General features: G+C 37.0%; 1 protein-coding gene across 1 annotated transcript in view; it reads left to right on the forward strand.

The window, feature by feature from the left end:
* LOC124359950 (coiled-coil domain-containing protein AGAP005037) overlaps positions 1–19580 on the forward strand; it is a 560570-nt gene that overhangs the window by 458191 nt on the left and 82799 nt on the right.

A 19580-nucleotide genomic window follows, 5' to 3' on the forward strand; every position in this document is an offset into this window, starting at 1 on the left:
ACTTTGCGACAGTAAACTTGAACGATATCCAGGTTTGACTTAAAATGAAGGAATCTACTCTTATCATCAAACTTCCTACGTAAAAACTTATTAGTCCGGTTTTCGAAATAATATTTCTTTTAAAATATCTGATATTGCTAGATTTGAACTGAGTTAGATATACATTGAATCTCCTGACATTAACATTTTTAAGGTTTACAGGATGCTCCCTGATTTGCTGACTGATTGTTTTTATTTTGTTATTCAGCTTGTATTCTGAAATGAAGTTTCCAGTAACTATAATTGATTGCGTTTATCTGGACAATATTTATCCAATCTACAAATAAATGAAATAGATTTATTTGTTGATTAAATATTGAATTAGGTGTGATAAATTTACAACTGATGATTTATTGATACATCAATTCACTTGGTGATTTTTGTGTGTTGCTCTATTATAGGCTTGGATGAATGCATTGATTTTTCATGCAAACATGTCATGTTGTGATATACGAGTTTCAATCGTGTTTGTTATGTTACGTCACTTCAAAGACGAAAGTCATGTCTCGGCGCTGCAGATTACTTATGGGTGCTTGGATTATTTCATATGTTGTTGTTCATATGTTGATTAATAAAGAAAAGGTGTAGTGCTTTTGATAGAAGGTAAAAGGATGTCAGAGGATTGAGAAATAGAAACTAAGTGGAATATAATAACATAATAACATGTCAGTTGCCCACGGAGCCGGGCTCAAACATTCTTGTAGGTTGCATGTAATCTGCCTCCATTTTCCGCTACCACGAGTGCAGTTGGCAAAGCCGTAAACAATTGTGGAAACTTTTCACACGTTTTTCTTCCCCCGCGTTTCTTTTATTGTCCGACATCAGCATCACGCTACTGCTCCCAACCTCTCAGCGGCCTCGACCGTCGATGCTGTTACCAAACTTCCGTTTCAAGGGTCAACTCCCTTAAGTTTTTTCGATCACAGCCAGCAGCTTGCACTCAGATTAAGTATGAGTGAAGTGCATCTGATAGATTTACTGACCTCTCAGTGACGTTGGTCACATTTGGTACAGTGGGAGAACTACATGTCGAAGCTTGTTCCGCATCAGGGGCAAGATAGGTTTTAGTCCGCTTCAGTTAGTAATTCAGTTTGTAATTAGCCCAGTCATTCATTGTATTAGCAGCTATCATTCATATCTTTCATCGTTTTAAACTTTAGGTCAAATGAGATCAGTTATTAAATAAGCGCTATTTAATAAAAATTCTCACATTAATACAAAGTGTTAGTATAAACATATGCATAAGTAGTCCATGCAATATCAGAACCATACCTAATAAAACTTACAATAGACTTCTAGAATAACGTTGTAAAAGTCGTACCTGTAATGTAGGAACATTTTTGTGAATAGACATTCCATAAAATTTGGACGTTGTTCAGTTAAAACAAAACACGACGTGAATCACATTAATACTAGTTCAAATGAAATTATTACGGTTCAGTTTGAAGACTAAGAGAATTCGTTATGTTAGTAAGACAGATTTGATTTATAACTATACAATGAATAATTATATGTATATCATAAATATAAATGAATATGTCCAATATAAAAAGGACCAGAGAGGGCTCTCTAAAACTCGTGCCGTCGTCTGTCCATCTGTACTGGTACGTGAGATAACGATTAACAGAAAGGACCTAGAGACTGAACACTTGTTACATACTTTATTTTGGTTGAAGATAGAAATCTATCGATATTGGGGTCAAAAGGTGAATATTAAAGGTAAAAATAGAATTTTGAAGTTTTTACATCGGTCCCGAAGGTACTGTGAAATCGCAGAATAAACAAATTTGTAGTTGCACATGTGATGATGTTGCTTTGTTGGATTAGTGGGTGACACGTGTGATGAAGTTACTTGGTTGGATTGGTGGGTGACACGTGTGATGAAGTTACTTGGTTGGATTGGTGGGTGACACGTGTGATGAAGTTACTTGGTTGGATTGGAGGGTGACACGTGTGATGAAGTTACTTGGTTGGATTGGTGGGTGACACGTGTGATGAAGTTACTTGGTTGGATTGGTGGGTGACACGTGTGATGAAGTTACTTGGTTGGATTGGTGGGTGACACGTGTGATGAAGTTACTTGGTTGGATTGGTGGGTGACACGTGTGATGAAGTTACTTGGTTGGATTGGTGGGTGACACGTGTGATGAATTTACTTGGTTGGATTGGTGGGTGACACGTGTAATGAAGTTACTTTGTTTGATTGTTTTGTGACACATGTGAGTTTCTTTGTTGGATTAGTCTGTAGACTTGTTACGTTATGTTGGCGTCTACGACACTCATGCATGAACAAGTTATCGACGCGGCAACGTGCGTGTTTCAGTAATATGTACTCGTACTTTCCAGTCATAGATTACTCACCAACATTTCCAGTGTTTGCCTAGTTATGATGACTATATTTTCTTGTACCACGACCTTGTTGCAGGATAATCTTTGAGATATAAAAGTTGACCATTTACTTATTAGTTTAATAAGATTTGGAATCTTAATGTTTTTTTATGGCATTAGTATCAGACACCACCTTCTGATTTTATATTTAACTCCTCAGCTAAATGAGTTTGCTTTATAATACGTAAACATATCTTACTTTCCGCATATTAGTTATATATCTTACTTTCCGCAGATTAGTTATATATCTTACTTTCCGCAGATAATTTATATATCTTACTTTCCGCAGATAATTTATATATTTTACTATAGACAACGATCGTTATTACAGGAAAGTCTATAAAAGTTGGCCATTTACTTACTTTTTTTACGTAATTTTTTTATGGCATGCGTTTAAAACTTTCTACTTATCAGACACAACTTTCTGATTTCACGTGTAACTCCTCCGCTGAATGAGGTTGCTTACTTAAAAAAAGTTACTGAAATGCAAAATATCTTACTTTACGCAGATTAGATACTCGTATATACCTTAATATAGACGAGATTTGAATTTACCAGCATATTTATGATTGTATTTTAACAACAGGTAACATATCGTGTTAAAATTAATTTTTTCAAACACCATTGTCTCTTTAAAGATTTATTAAAGATCGGATAGCTTCTTCTTCAAATCGTGTCATCCACCTACGTCATGACTCGTGATAGAAAGGTCCTAGCGACTTCAAAATTAACCCTCTTGAGCCAAGGAAATCCCTATTTTTCGGGGTCGAAAATCAAGAGTATCAAACTTGCAATAATCCGGGAAATAGTCACAGTTAGTTAGGCATCACTTGTACGTTCTGCGATACTTCGTTATATTAGTTTGTTGTTTCTACATATAGTTGTTCATATAGCAAGACTAAGAATTTTGTTTCATTTATGTATGAATGTATTGATAGTTGTCTTGCGTTAACTTGAGAAAACTAGTATCTCCATTTCACACATTTTATAAAATTATCATATGTCTCCAATACGTTATTATAAGTCTTATAAAAACACGTTAAGGTCCAAGTTACGTTCGACCAAGCTCAGTTGTAGTCTATCTAATTAATAAGTGCGTTGTTCTTGTTTATAAAAATACCTGCTGTGGCAACCGTTGTTTCACAGGCTTAACGCAATGGTTTTCCCAACTTGACCAGCCTTGCAGGATAATCAAATTATTGTAGTGCACCGCGTGTGGAGTCAATTTTCGGTCAGACCGTGTTAAGGAACGGATTACATTACTGCACTCCCTGTTACGATATGAAATGGTGTCGAAACCCTGTGGTGGTCAAGCCGGCAATCATTGTATCTTCGGCAAACTACAGGGAGGTCAGCTGGCTGGAGTGAAATCTTTTGGACGCGAAGCTTTTGCAATCTAAAACTGACCAAACTATAATGTCCAACAAATTGGTCACTCAGGGACTAATGCATTATTTTCCGATTTGAAGCATGCTTCCTTCAAAACTATAGATTCTTTTTTGTTTGAAGTTTGTTTTTGACGAAGGAAGGATTGTGAAGGGAACACAATTTTTGTTCGGACATTTGCCATTGATTAGTGATAAAAAAAAATTAGTAACACTGCGTTTCGAGTTCTGCAATCAGATTTCTTCTTCAGGTAAATAACTATCCTAGCACTTAATTACGAACTAGTTTAAAATAAACAAATCATACCAGAGCGTTGTGACACGCCTGAGTCAGAAACCACAACCACCATTTTATGTGTCAAATTCACTAAGTTTAAAGTATGCACTTAATAAAAATCAAAATATAATACTAATTATTAAACTGAACTACAGAATACAGGTCACTATAGACTCTTGTACCATAGCAGGAGTCGGCGTCCGCGCGTATTCTTATTTTTATACTATTTGCTAAATTTTGAAATCATCGATCATTTGTCCTACCTCGGGCAAAAAATACATACATAGTTGCCAATTTGTGCTAACTTTGTTTATAGTGAATTATAAATAGAAGGGTTGAACATTTTGTTACAGACGAAACTTAAAATAATTATGATTATATAATATATTAAAAGTATTTAGGAAAACCGTATAATAAAATGGAACTATAGGCAATTCAAGAAAATTTTCAACGTGCTGTGAGTTACAAAAAATGTACATTTACTTTTTACCGTCGATAGTAATATTGTACACTGTACTTACAAATCTATAACAGCTTCGTCACTATTTTAAACGTTCATTCTGAATTCGAGATCAAACCTTGCAAACAAAATGATTACTGACTACTGGTTTGAGAGAGGTAGCTGTAAAACGAAGATAACCGAATTAGTAGTATTCTATTCAACCGGCGAACTGGGGCTCCCAAAGGTTTACTGATCCCCCGCTGACTCAAACATTATCACACACGCACTCATAGGTATACTTGTTATGGTCTGGTTGTGTTGTCAGAGTGCATTGATAACATATTAATTCTTATTACATTCAGTCACCATTTAGGATTATTTGGCACAGAGCATGCAGTTAGATTGTCTAAGATCTGAGAGCATTTTACATTGTATAAGCACACAACCTTGGTTATCGTAAGATTATTAGAGGAAGTTGCCGTAAGAAATAAATCGATCGTCAGCCGCGTGAAGTCTGGAGATCAAAATGGGGCTATATCAAAAGGGTATATAAAAAGGTGACACGCAATATTTTTTCTTTGATAAGTTTAAACAAATTATATACACTGAAAACCAACCAAAAGATACATATTTATATCAGTATCAGACCACTGCTGAGTTTATAACGCTAGGTGAATCTGATTTAACTTTTATTTCCGTTTTTTAAGTATTTCAAGCTAAGAAATATGTGATATGAAAAAAAAAACATTTTTAGATATTTTTAACCCTAGTAATATTAATTTTGACTGTCAATAACATTAACGCGGCTTACGAATAAATTTCTTTGTATCGATTTCACATAAAAAGTGAAAGGTTGTGTGCTTGTTAGAAAATTGGTTCCCGGCTTCTGGACTAACATGGTTGTGACGACCAACAGAGTTAGTGTATTTGTGTAGTGGTAAAGATTATATAAGAGAAACCCTTCAAGGAGCAATGGTTCTCCGGTCTCACTATAAAGAGACCGGACTTTTACCTTTCTGAGTTAAAGGTTAACTCAGAAGTCTTAAGATACAAAACTTGAACCAGTAATCGCTTTATCCTTAAATTAAAAAAGTCTGACGTGCAAAATCAAACATATTCAAGATTATTCATAAGGCTACGCTTTCTCAATATTAAGTTAGTTTGATGGGCGCGCCTGTAAATCTGCAGGGCTGGGGCAGAGTTGTGCAAGGGGCAAGTGTGAAAGCGGATCCCCAAATGCAGATGTGTTGTCCGGGCGGAGCGGCGCGGGGCGGGCCACCGGGCTGTCTCGGCCTTGCTCTAGATGTGGGAACCGAAGTCGTGGTGGCCCGCAAACTGGCCTCGGCTCGCTCTGCGTGGAGCGTGGACTGTACACCCCGATACTGTCCCACCGGTAGATCTAGAACTGGTCCACTGTATTGTGTTTAGATTTAGCACAAATTAATCCTTTGTCAGACGGAATGGCCGAGCTTATCCCACCGAGGGCCCAAGGGACGTGTTGGTACCACAGGACAGCGGCGAGGCAGGTCAACCGTGGCGCCCTGGCTCATATCTGGGCTGTAGCACGCCCTCAAGGTACTCCCCCGCTCACGCTTCCGTGTTCGTTTATTGTATTGAGATAATTCTTTTCTTGCGAAACCGTTTAAAGTTAAGTACGGCATGGAATGTTACTGTTTACGTAATATTGAAAACGTGACAAGATTAATCGCATAAAAGGTTTATATAGTTTTATTTGTACAATATTGAATAGATGTGCAATTCGATAAATCTATTGGAGTATCTGATCCGTTTTCAGTAACCACGTGTATTTCTGTTACAGAATTTTATTAGGTACGTTGAGTCTAAATGTACTAATATACTTGAGATACTAGTGTTGCATTTTTCAGTTTATTATTTTCTTAAATTACTTTAATTGGTTATTAATTTATATGATGTTAATAAAGTAAATGTTATCACAATGACAATAAGTGTTTATTGTATTTCTTGAACTCGTTCTTTTATTGTACGCTTTTGCAAAAACCAACTTCAAGCACACAGTTCCTATAGCTTTAGATTTTATTTTCACTATAATAATAAAGTAGAGGGCGTGACGGTGCTCGAATTCTAATCTCTATTTACTCCCATTAATACAGTATCTGGCTCTATTGAAGTGTTACACATTATTATTGTGTGGTGAATAGTTAATTCTTTGAGTAAAATCATTATACAGTCAAAAAGCGGCAGCTTGAAATCCATGATTTCTTTTCGATGTTTTAACTCATTGCGTAATGTCGAGGCAAGGAATGTCACGTACGAAAGAGAAATGTTTGAGATCCACGCAGCAGAAGTGCTACAGCACTGCATTCTGATCATTGTGGACACGCTTGTGGGTTTAATACTTCACACATTATGTAATATATCGATGTGTCTCGTGTCTCGCGCATGCCAATGATAGAGGTAACTCGTAGTCAAGTATGTTAGATTGTTCCGGCCAAGCGGTCAGAACCTGGACGCGATAACTCGGCAGCTGCTGAGCGACTACGCAAATGTCAGATGTGCCGCTAGGTTACGTCACGAGGCTAAGTGGTTTATATTGTTTGGCTTGACAGCTCGTACTATGAGTCACATCCCTCTGTCTCTTGCTACAGTAGAAACTAGATCTGCTGAACAATACTGATTTAGGAGGTAGAAATGAAATCCTTGTTGAATAAATATTCTAATTTAGTACGTTAAGGTGGCTTAATCAATTTTTGGTAAGAGCCATGTTTTAATTTTAAAGTCAAAGTTCTTTAAGATAACCTCCAGAAAGACTGAAAAAAGTAGAACAATCTTACTTTCCGCAAGATATTTCTAAGATGAATTAATTGAGCTATTGACTTGAAAGTTTGCAACATAGGCAAAATCGTGTTTGATGATAGTAAAGTGGCTGAACCACTAACTCTATGGATGATATCTCGAGAACGAAGGCTGATATCTGTAGGCTTTACATTAATTGCAAGAAACTTCATTTCTACATAGACAACAGTTAGTTCAATGAAGTAGCATGTCTATCCGTGGAATTTGACTGAGCATCATTATAGTCTTCACTCCGTAGCTTTAATTTAGCACAATAAATGAATACTAATTTGGCGCTAATTATATTTAGTGGAGTCCAGAACCATATGCTGCACATTATCAGGATCCTCCTCCCTTCAAATTGCTCTAACCTTATTTTAGCCATTTTGATTTTCTGCTGGCACATATTTTCCAGGTTTTTTTGGACGAATTTTATCTTGCTGTTTCACTAAAAGGACCAAATTATAACTAGGTCTGTACCGTAACTGCTATAGAAGTAAGCATCTTACAGTGTTTATTTGATTAATGAAACCTATAGAAACTCTGTAAATGTCAATGTTTTCGTTTAGTGCAAAAGTTGGAAAGTAATAATCGAACTTTAACACATTTTGAAGCAAAAGATATCTTCGACCATCCAATTTTTTTGAACCGTTCTCCCCAGGTTTATTGCCAGAGAGAGCTCCTTGGCCTGATAAAATTCATTCTTATAATGACTTACAACTTGGATTTATGTGTTTGTTTCAGTCGGATATTTGTATATGCGGTAAGAAAGAAAAATTTAGAAACTTATAATATCGATACATCAATAAAGTAATTTAAGGCAAAGATTTCGAGCCAAGAAAACAATTAGTCCTAAGCTAGTTCACGTAAACTGTACCGGTGACAGAGACGGTAGCCAATTCGCCACGCTTGGCTGGGCACCGGCACATCTACCAGTCAACCGCCTCTGGTAGTTATGGTTTCTCTGCGATTCATTGCGGTCGCCTTATAATTGAATCGAGTTACTACAGAGAATCAACAGGGGGCTTCCGTACTAATCCGCTCTAGGCCAAGGAAATAATACCAGAATAATCAGTAACCTTCTGAAGAGTTATAAACGTGACACAGACAACACACACGATATGTTTTTTTTTATTGAATAAGATAACATTATCAGTGATTGTAAGTACAGTTCTTATTGGAAACATCTAAAAATGTAACGATAATTATTGTTAAATTAATGGAGAAGGGGGCTGCCTCTTTAGTCTGTTCAGAAAACCGTTGCACGTGAATTATAACGTACTTTCGCCAAGTCGAAGCTCTACATTAGATTGAATTAAAAAGAACGTTTATAAAATAATCTTAGTTCCCAATGCGTCAACTTAAGTTTATTTCATACCCTAAGTTTCGCGTATAGTTCCTTCCTACCCATTCAACGAGGTCCAAGAGCTTCTGCTCAATGATGATATCGAATCCATCGCTGGCTTTGAGGTTTCAAATAGGGTTCTTCTCCTATCCTCAAGCGTCTCAAAATCCAAAACAATGTTTTAGCAGGTCCTCTAGCTGATTATATAGTCTATACCTAGAATCTTCAGTAGTGAGACACCTAGAATCTTCAGTAGTGAGTCCTAACGTTTGCAAGTATTCCCTGAACTGACCGTGCCCAGTATTGACCTGCGTCAAAAGATCCAAGTTTAGCTTCATCAGCCAGTTCGTGAATTGGATGTTAGTGCCTCTAATGAGATTCTTGCTAAATGGTTGCACTGAGAAACTCTGCCACCGATGTCAGTGCTTATCTCTGAAGCAGTTGACTGGCTTATAACACAAGCCAGGTTCAGGTGCAAGAAAGTGATTCAGTGAGCCATTTCAAGCCAATTCGTCAGCGAGTTAAATCGAAGCGCTATCGCAGCCGTAACGCTGGAGCTTTCCTCCGAAACGTCAACTAAGCCCCCAATATGCATTGATCAGTTTTATTATTTTTTATTTAATTAAATTATTTTTATTGCATATACAATTTTCATTTTTAAATAAAAAAATTGTCCAAATACAATGCACGCTACGAAATAATAAAGCTAACGTAGACAGGACTATAGAAACATAATTATTTCTCCATTTAAAGATGTTACATTTATGCGTAAACTCACCATCTCTGTTTATTTAAGGAAAATAGTACATATCAGAAAACTATATCAATATAAGTTACACTTAGATGATGACTTGGAGCAGTCCGGAAGTAGAATTGCGGCGAATAACTATAGTATGTATAGCGGCAGCCCATATCATTAAGTGGCCACGCCCCTTTCAACATAGCATAAAAACAAAAAGGGAGACATAAACAAGTGGAAGAGGCATTATATTAGCAAGGACCATTTAAACAATGTAAGTTATCCTGCCTGAAGTAGCTTTTTACAGTTTATGTCTCAAAGCACTCTTACGAGTGAAATTGAAAAGCGTACCTATTAATGTGGAGAAGCACATCCTCAACCAATAAACTTGTCCTCCCAGACACAACACTGTTGTTCATAATTATCACATTGTCACAGTCTCTGACAAGTGGCCTTTGCGAGAAGCCGCGCCCTAAATTTTTATCGATGACGCCTTGTCTCCTCCGCTTTCGTCGTCACGTTACGTAATGCGATCGCGTTTCTAAAAGCGATTGAGAAATCGGTCACCCACGGAAATGCGGGGTTCACATGTCCTTGTCTTAACGCGGGCTGCGCTGCTGCATTGTTTCTTGATCACCAGAACACTTTTTTCACTTTACACAAACGCTCAAGTACAATTTTAACGCAGGTATTTGATTTAAGTAACCCTGGACATTTCAATGCGGATAAAATAATGTCGAATACTACAGGGAATGACACGTTCAAACGACATGGGTGACGAGAAAGTTCTAAAGTACAATAAAGTGAAAACTTGACTCTCTCCTCTCTTAATTCAAGAATTATACCGCGATCACTGTTACTGAATGTTTATCTGTTATATCCTCTGCGGACCTCGTGACGCAATCAAACTTGTTGCCTTGCCCGAGGAAGTTTATTCGAAATTTATTTCCAAGCTCACACGGTTGATTCTCGAGCCAATATAAATTTTCGATTCGAAACTATCATAATCTAAAACAATACTAATCAACTTATTATCGCTTTATAATAATTATTTTTACATTAAAAATTCGGTACTAAATAATAATGACTGTGATCTATATTTTGTAAGGATGGCAGTATTTAGTTCGATCAATATCTCTTGTAGGATCGTAGTCATGAACCGTATTGGCGTATCAATGATTGATTGACCCATACTCATCAACTCCTACTCCGTGGAGGGGTTACATCAACCTGGTAAATGTTGTGTATTAGAGAAATAATAACTCTGATGCCACTAGTGGCTGACCTTACCATCCACCACGGGTCTGTTTTCACTGATAATTACAATATTGGTACCACTGCATGGATGATTGTGGCTGACGCCTTACAGTGCAGGAGAGTGCGATCGTAGTTGGTCTCACTCAATATAGAGCCGCAGTAAAGCTGTTAAACCTGGAACAGAGCGCGTCGGTTTGAAATATAAACCCAGAATTTCAGAAAATATCTACTCGTGCTCTTTCTGTAATGTTGTAGAACTGAAATACACGTGTATTTTATTTGATAATGTTCCATTTGTATAATTATAGAAAAACATTTAGGAAAATTCATGTAAAAATAGTTTTTTTAAGTTAAAAATAATATTTATCGAAATAGGGAGAATTACGTGGCTCAATGTGAAAAACTACCTGGAACCCCAGTTTGGCCCTTGCGCCTCAATTAAATTCTAATTGTTAAATTTCAAGTAGTAAACTGAATAATGTATAAAAGTTAACGCCCAGTTAAGGAATCGAATGATAGTTGATAAAAATATATACCGTAACAGAATAATTATAAAACACTCTACTTCTCTATTGGCTGCTATTGAGTTGTTTTGTTTATTGTTTTGTTGTTTTTTTTAAACAGTACTTCTTTGGGTAAAATATCTATTATAATATACTTACTAAATAAAGTTTTGATTTTGAGTCTTTCGCAGATAATATTTTATCACTTTATCTGTTTATCTAATCTTTTTTAGTTCTATTTTCTAATCTTAATAATAGTAATTAATACTATAAGTTTATTGTTAGTCATGAAAAGTATAATTAACTAATAGTTTTTCAAGACTCTCAAGGTTGCGTTTAGTCAATCTGAGAAGAATTAAATTATATTGATTTTCTTCCAATACAGGTTTTCTAAATACTTCTGTAAGATTACTTACGATGCGTAATAAATCTTTAACCCAGCCCTCATTTTTAAGTGAGAGTATTAAACTCTCCGTTAAGTACTATGTGCAATAGATAACGTAGCTAATTAAGTATCATACTTACTTTCTCTGACCATATATGAGTAGCAGTCCTCACTTGGAGTATTACCGAATAGGGTCCCAACTGTAATAAAAATTGTAAAACGTAACATATGTAGTATATATTAACCAAGCAGGGCAAGGAGATGTCAGATTTAAATCGCTGTGTTGTAATGGTTTTATAAAAAAGGAGAATGTTTAAAAATTGTTTCTGATTAAAATGTAAAGGGTAGCAGATTCAAATACGACTACCCTGACGTAGCTTCAATAGCATGCACTCTGCACGTAAACAAATGTAATTATTTCAAGAGTGTACCTGCCTTGGGTTCGGGTAGAAGTAACCAGTTTAATAATATCACTTCTAAATCAATATGTCTGTTTTGATTTGAGTTTTTTTTTAAATTTTACAATTTAAAATAATATTAACGTTATCAATACATTTATAGCCTTGTCAAGAGATTTTATGTTTTCCCCGGACAGTTGGGGGAGATGGAAAATATTGGTTTTTCTAAATACGCCGTTACCGTTAAGATTGTAGATGGAAGCTTAGTGTAAAAAAACACATAAAATCCTGGTATAGGGGTGTCGAAGTTTATCTTAACCGCCCATCGTATTGCTCCTCGTGTCTCAAGATGAATCATCTTAAAACACGTAATCTTAGAATATTTGCGTTAATTTCGTTTCTTACTTACGTTACGAGTACGCGCAGTATTTTTAACGTACTTACGAGACTTGAGAGGGCAACTTCTTTGCCCACTGAACGCAATGCTACTGTTTTCCTTCTTAATCTTCTGTTTAATTCTTTTATCCTTTCTAAGAAAACACTTTTCAACTTACATTAACATAAACGCTAGTACTCTTTACGCTAATGACTACCCCATACGTCATGTCAATCAATATTATTTACACTTTTTCAATTAAACATATACTTTAGCCTATGTTAGTATGTTTCAATATATTATAGCTCTTGATACTGTAATTCGTCCCTGTGAAGGGACAAAGCCGTGTCTTAAAAAACCACTTAATTGAGTATACACACTTTGCACAACAAGTTTTAAAGTTTGGAAAAGGTCACTTCAACATAAAGATATACAGTATATGCAATCGTAACATTGAAGAAGCACACAGTTAAATTATAACTAGCTAATTATAAAGTTTAAGTAATTATTTGTTGTTATTATTCAAATTAATCCAATTATAAAGTTAAAGTAATTATTTGTTGTTATTATTCAAATCAATCACAGAAGCTATTACATAATTTGATTTAAATTTATTTCAAAACTGGTTTGTATTAATGAATATTAATTTTTCTTAGTAAAGCTCTCACTGCATTATATAATTAAAATCAACGATCAAATTGAAACACCTACTCTCGATGAATGCCTTTGTGTCGAATTGCTGTACTGATACTCTTCCAAGTATGTGCTTAAAGGTGAATATCAATGATCTGCAGTCGTAGCTAATTATCAACGGCTGTGTCTACGTAATTAGAAAAAAAAACACCAAATTATCATTGAAGGTCCTACCTTTTGTTTGGAGAAAGAATTCCGGTCCTAGCTATGTTGGTGGGCGTTGAAATCCTGTTTCCTGCTCGACATTCAAAACCACAGAGTCCAGTAACTGACTTACATAAACTGTACCGGTGACGGAGACAGTAGCTGACTCGATATGCTTGGCTGGTCACGGTCACGTCTGGCTTTGCACCATCTCCGGTATAAATAAGTTCTCTAGTGTCTCATATGTGTTGGCGGGTTATTGAATTCGTATTTCCAATATCACATACTGAGTTCAGTAACTGGCTAACATAAACTGTACCGGTGACGGAGACAGTAGCTGACTCGATATGCTTGGCTGGTCACGGTCACGTCTGGCTTTGCATCATCTCCGGTATAAATAAGTTCTCTGGAGTCTCATATATGTAGGCGGGTTACTGAATTCGTATTTCCAATACCACATACCGAGTTCAGTAACTGACTTACATAAACTGTACCGGTGACGGAGACAGTAGCTGACTCGATATGCTTGGCTGGTCACGGCCACGTCTGGCTTTGCATTGTCTCCGGTATAAATAAGTTCTCTGGAGTCTCATCTATCTGTGTAGGCGGGTTACTGAATTCGTATTTCCAATACCACATACCGAGTTCAGTAACTGACTTACATAAACTGTACCGGTGACGGAGACAGTAGCTGACTCGATATGCTTGGCTGGTCACGGCCACGTCTGGCTTTGCATTGTCTCCGGTATAAATAAGTTCTCTGGAGTCTCATCTATCTGTGTAGGCGGGTTACTGAATTCGTATTTCCAATACCACATACCGAGTTCAGTAACTGACTTACATATACTGTACCGGTGACGGAGACAGTAGCTGACTCGATATGCTTGGCTGGTTACGGCCACGTCTGGCTTTGCATTATCTCCGGTAGAAATAAGTTCTCTGGAGTCTCATCTATGTTGGCGGGTTACTGAATTCGTATTTCCAATACCACATACCGAGTTCAGTACCGGTGACGGAGACAGTAGTTGACTCGATATGCTTGGCTGGTCACGGCCACGTCTGGCTTTGCATCATCTCCGGTATAAATAAGTTCTCTGGAGTCTCATCTATGTTGGCGGGTTACTGAATTCGTATTTCCAATACCACATACCGAGTTCAGTAACTGACTTACATAAACTGTACCGGTGACGGAGACAGTAGCTGACTTGATATGCTTGGCTGGTCACGGCCACGTCTGGCTTTACATTGTCTCCGGTATAGATAAGTTCTCTGGAGTCTCATCTATGTTGGCGGGTTACTGAATTCGTATTTCCAATACCACATACCGAGTTCAGTACTGGTGACGGAGACAGTAGATGACTCGATATGCTTGGCTGGTCACGGTCACGTCTGGCTTTGCATTATCTCCGGTATAAATAAGTTCTCTGGAGTCTCATCTATGTTGGCGGGTTACTGAATTCGTATTTCCAATACCACATACCGAGTTCAGTACCTGGTGACGGAGACAGTAGCTGACTCGATATGCTTGGCTGGTCACGGTCACGTCTGGCTTTGCATTATCTCCGGTATAAATAAGTTCTCTGGAGTCTCATCTATGTTGGCGGGTTACTGAATTCGTATTTCCAATACCACATACCGAGTTCAGTACCGGTGACGGAGACAGTAGATGACTCGATATGCTTGGCTGGTCACGGTCACGTCTGGCTTTGCATTATCTCCGGTATAAATAAGTTCTCTGGAGTCTCATCTATGTTGGCGGGTTACTGAATTCGTATTTCCAATACCACATACCGAGTTCAGTACCGGTGACGGAGACAGTAGCTGACTCGATATGCTTGGCTGGTCACGGTCACGTCTGGCTTTGCATTATCTCCAGTATAAATAAGTTCTCTGGAGTCTCATCTATGTTGGCGGGTTACTGAATTCGTATTTCCAATACCACATACCGAGTTCAGTACCGGTGACGGAGACAGTAGCTGACTCGATATGCTTGGGTACATTTGCCTGTTCATCCTAGATCCCTGAGGTGTATTTCGTTGGTAATTGAGTTGAGTTACCGAAGAGAACTAAAGGTCTTCTGCATTATTCTGGTAAAGGTTAAGAAAATAATACAAGAATAATGACGATCCTGACTGGTAGGTGATGCAACTATCAACATAATATCCACTTTAACGATTATTAATGATTATAACTTTTTTAGTAACAATAATCAATGTCAAATGATGAATTGCGTGTAAAAACAGGAGGAAAGGCTATAAGTACGGTGAAAGGTCATGCCATTGAGCAAGAAAGAGTAATGACATTAGAGCGCTATACGTTTTTTATGAGCTGTGTATAAACTGTCATGAATCTACAGTGCGTCCCAGGCCGAGAGATGGGTGGCAGGTGGGAAGTCAGATCAGCGGTATTCCGGCCTGAAGTAGAAGACCTTGAAAAGACACTTAAAGCAGGCAGGGGTATTGCAGTGATAATAATATATACAAAACAAAACATACACGGTCCAGTTCGAACCAGTTTTCAAATGTAAATGGCCTTTCTCCGCCGTTTACCGAAACACGCGCTCACGAATCCCGTAGCTTCACGTGGTTTTGCCAGTCATGGTAGTCTAATTCCCTCCAATTATAAAAGTAAATAGGAGGCTCTCGGCGCGGCTTGTTGGCTGACCGAAAATATTCGGCGAGATTACCTGGTAATTACGTCTGCCACAGTCACATTGTTCGGTACAACAGGCTACTTTCCTCGTACCGTTCACACACGCGGCCGCGGCGAAAGTGCTCTGGCTCTTGCCTGTCATTAATGAAATATATTAAATGTTATAACAATTTCGACAGACTGGAAAGTCGCTTTAACCTTTCCTATGTATTAAACTTATATTTCAATGCCTTAATGAGAGAGCTTAAATGAAAGAACGGATTGTGCAACATCGGGGGTCTGTTGACCATAGTGAGTTGCTATAAGATTTTAGTAGTTTTTCACTTTAAACTCACAGCCCTTTAAGATTAAATTCCTCGAGACAAAATTGTGTTTCATTAGTCCACTAGGAACTATGCATGTACTAGAGTAGGAAGATTGAGCAATTTTGTAATTAAACTCAAATTTGTACAGCTTTTACAATATATACACGAGTAATAGTTCAAGAAGTGACACGTCTTAAAATAATTCATTACATAGTTTTAATGGCATATAACTTATGTAAAAGATTTAATACAGTTTTTTAATGAAACTGTTTTGAAACGCATTTCTTTTATCTCTTAATATTTTACATACAAACCGTAAAGTTCATATTTTTACCTTCAATTGTTTACTTTGGGTTTGATTTTAAGATGTCCCTAAATTATACTTTCAATGTATGTAATTTGCTTTTGATTTTTATTAAAAGAGAATTGTAATATTTGAAAAACAACTTAAGTGATTGACATTATTTTTAAATGTTAATTTATTTAATATATTTTAATTGTGATTTAATTATTAAAATATCCAAACCGAACTAACCACTTAATTCTTGCGGTAGTGTTGCAAGCCAGAATTCTTTATTCGTACAAGTAATGTAATTATTTTAACGTTACTGAGTTGATTAAAATACAGCTTACTAGTTACATAGCATCAGTAATTTATGTGGCTTCTTAATGGTCTAAAGTATTTTAATTGCAAATTTATCGAGGGTTATTGACGGTACCACTATTTTTTCCTGATTCACTTTTGGTTCGTGTTTGTTTTTATTCTTTTTCTTCAATTGGTTTTGGTTTTGAAAATACTGTTTATGTTCAAAGTGTTTGGTCAGAACCGCTATTTGTCTCCAGATTCTTTTCATTAATACACACGAGGTTTTCTGAAGTCCGAGGGATATTTTCAGTTAGTTCTGAGGATCTACGCTGAGATGCGCACTTCACTTTGACCCTACTTGAGCCTTTCAAAAACAAATCGATGTTTTATAGTTTTTATTAATAACGAGTTGGATCTCTGACTGTACTCATAGGATATGTCATTAATACAGACGAGGTTTGCTGAAGTCCTAGGGATATTATCAGTTAGTTCTGAGGATCTACGCTAGGGGTACGCACGTCACTTTGACTCTACTTGAGCCTTTAAAAAACAAATCGTTGGTTTATAGTGTTTTTTTTAATAACGAGTTGGATCTCTGACTGTACTCATAGGATATGTCATTAATACAGATGAGGTTTGCTGAAGTCCGAGGAATATTTTCAGTTAGTTCTGAGGATCTACGCTAGGGGTACGCACGTCACTTTGACTCTACTGTACTTGAGCCTTTCATTCCACTTATGCCGTGCCTCAATTTTTAGTATTGGTTCTCGTTTGTAACAAATGCAATCAAAGTGTATAGTAACAATATCAAATGCCGATGGTAACGTTTCAGTATTTAGTTCTGTTTGTGTCCACATTATGCAGTTCGAGTCTGTATCACCCACGGTACTATATGAGGTGTACAGGTATACTGTATAATGCTACGGGAGAGAGTAAAGTTCTGATCCAGTTTTACCTCGGTGCACAATACAGTGCAGAGGTTGGTATTCTTGTGCAACTGCAGTGGACAGTGGTCTGGCCGTTATCTCCGGCAGTAATGTTCCTGTCGTTTATCGAGCGTCCGATGTACTCTGTTAGCCTCTCTACACTGCCCCAGACAGCCACTAATGTCCTGGTTACCGCCAGATAAGAGGTGTCCTGTGTGTACTGGATGTTCCTTGCAATGGCTGGTTTCGTCATGCGTCATATGGAATGATACATTAAAACGCGTCGGCAGCACAACTGGCATTTATCCCAGGTTATAAAACCGATTTACAATAAAACAAAGCGTCTGATGTATCGATAATTGGTCGATATTTCAAACGTGCGCTCGGTGGCTCGTAAGTCTGTAGCCGGACATGGGTGACCTTGAATGTGCGCTCTGGGGCTGTGGGCCGCCGCGGCATCTTTGGCACAGTGATTACGTCCCACCCAAGTGACGTGTAATTATAGTTTTAAGTGATACAACCTACTCAAATATAAACTGATGTACCAATTGGTAAAGTAATAAATTTTCACTTTTTTACCTACCAAATATTTTTATAGACCAGGACACATATTTTGCCGGTCAAAAGACTGCAACTTTAAGGTATTAAAGTAGAGCTATAAGGTACGGAATGTTATTTTCGGTACAAACAATTAGTACAAACAATGAGTCCTTGTAATAATAATAAAAAAACTGTGTCTAGTATTTTTAAAACTTAAACAATTGTACAACGCAAAGAAGTTGTTATTAATTTTGTTTAACTAGTTAAATTGTTTGATAATAAACCGATACAACGAGATCGTATTGAAAGATCCGACAAATTGTAATGAGGTTCTTAATGTTTTCCATTGCGGAACTTGCAATTGTCATTTGCAACTTTACTGCCCTTTGATCTTTTGGCTCCAAAATTGGCACAGTTCTTTACTAAACCAACAAGAACCAGTGTATCAGGTTGTAAGTATCAAGATTTCTATCAGAAGTTATCGTACAATCGGACATAGAACGTCACGGTTTCTACGAGGACCTGTAGAATCCTTAATAATGAGATAGTTGTAAATGTGTATTTGGTAGTTCTTATTCAACGAGGTCATTCAGTAAGTAAAGAGAAAAATTGGTCTGGATAAAAATCTGTTGGTAGGGAACATTTGGTACTTTTATGGCGTTAAGTTAGCATCACTAGGTTAAGCCCTGATCAGCTGATGTACAGTAGCAACATTGTTTTGTTTATAACCTCAAAAATACGTTTCAAAATGGTAAGTCAATATGAAACTTCCACATTAGTTAAATAACATTCTGTTATTCGGTTTTTTTATTGCTGAAGGCGAGGAACCAATAAATATATGTAAATATATACACACGCATATACTACAGAATGTCTTAAGTTTATGGTGACGAATGTAAAAATTTTGCAAATTTTTACAAGTGAGCAAACTATTACAAAAATGGTCCTGACTCCAGACTTGATGAACCAGTTGCAGTTTTCAACTTCCTCACTTCAAAATCGAATTGATGACATTATTCGTATCACCTGCTGTGTAACTGTGGAAATTATAGTTGATAAATAAAGTTCAAGTTAGTATTGGTACAGTTCATAACATTATCCTTAACAAGCTGAGGTACTGCAAAACACGTGAAATGGGTCCCAAATGAGTTGATGCAGCTACACAAGGAAATAAGGTTGAGAGTGTGCACAGAGCTATATGTACGTTGTGAAAGAGAAGGTGAGCACTTCCTCAACAAAACTGTAACTTGTGATAAAACCTTATGTGGGTTAACTATTATGAGCCTGAATCAAAAAGGCACAGCATGCATGGAGTGGTATCACACTAACGCACATGTCAATATAAAATTCAAAACCCAAGCATTAACAGGAAACGTCGTGTTGACG

This window comes from Homalodisca vitripennis, chromosome 4, assembly GCF_021130785.1.
Source record: "Homalodisca vitripennis isolate AUS2020 chromosome 4, UT_GWSS_2.1, whole genome shotgun sequence".
Lineage (NCBI taxonomy): Eukaryota > Metazoa > Arthropoda > Insecta > Hemiptera > Cicadellidae > Homalodisca > Homalodisca vitripennis.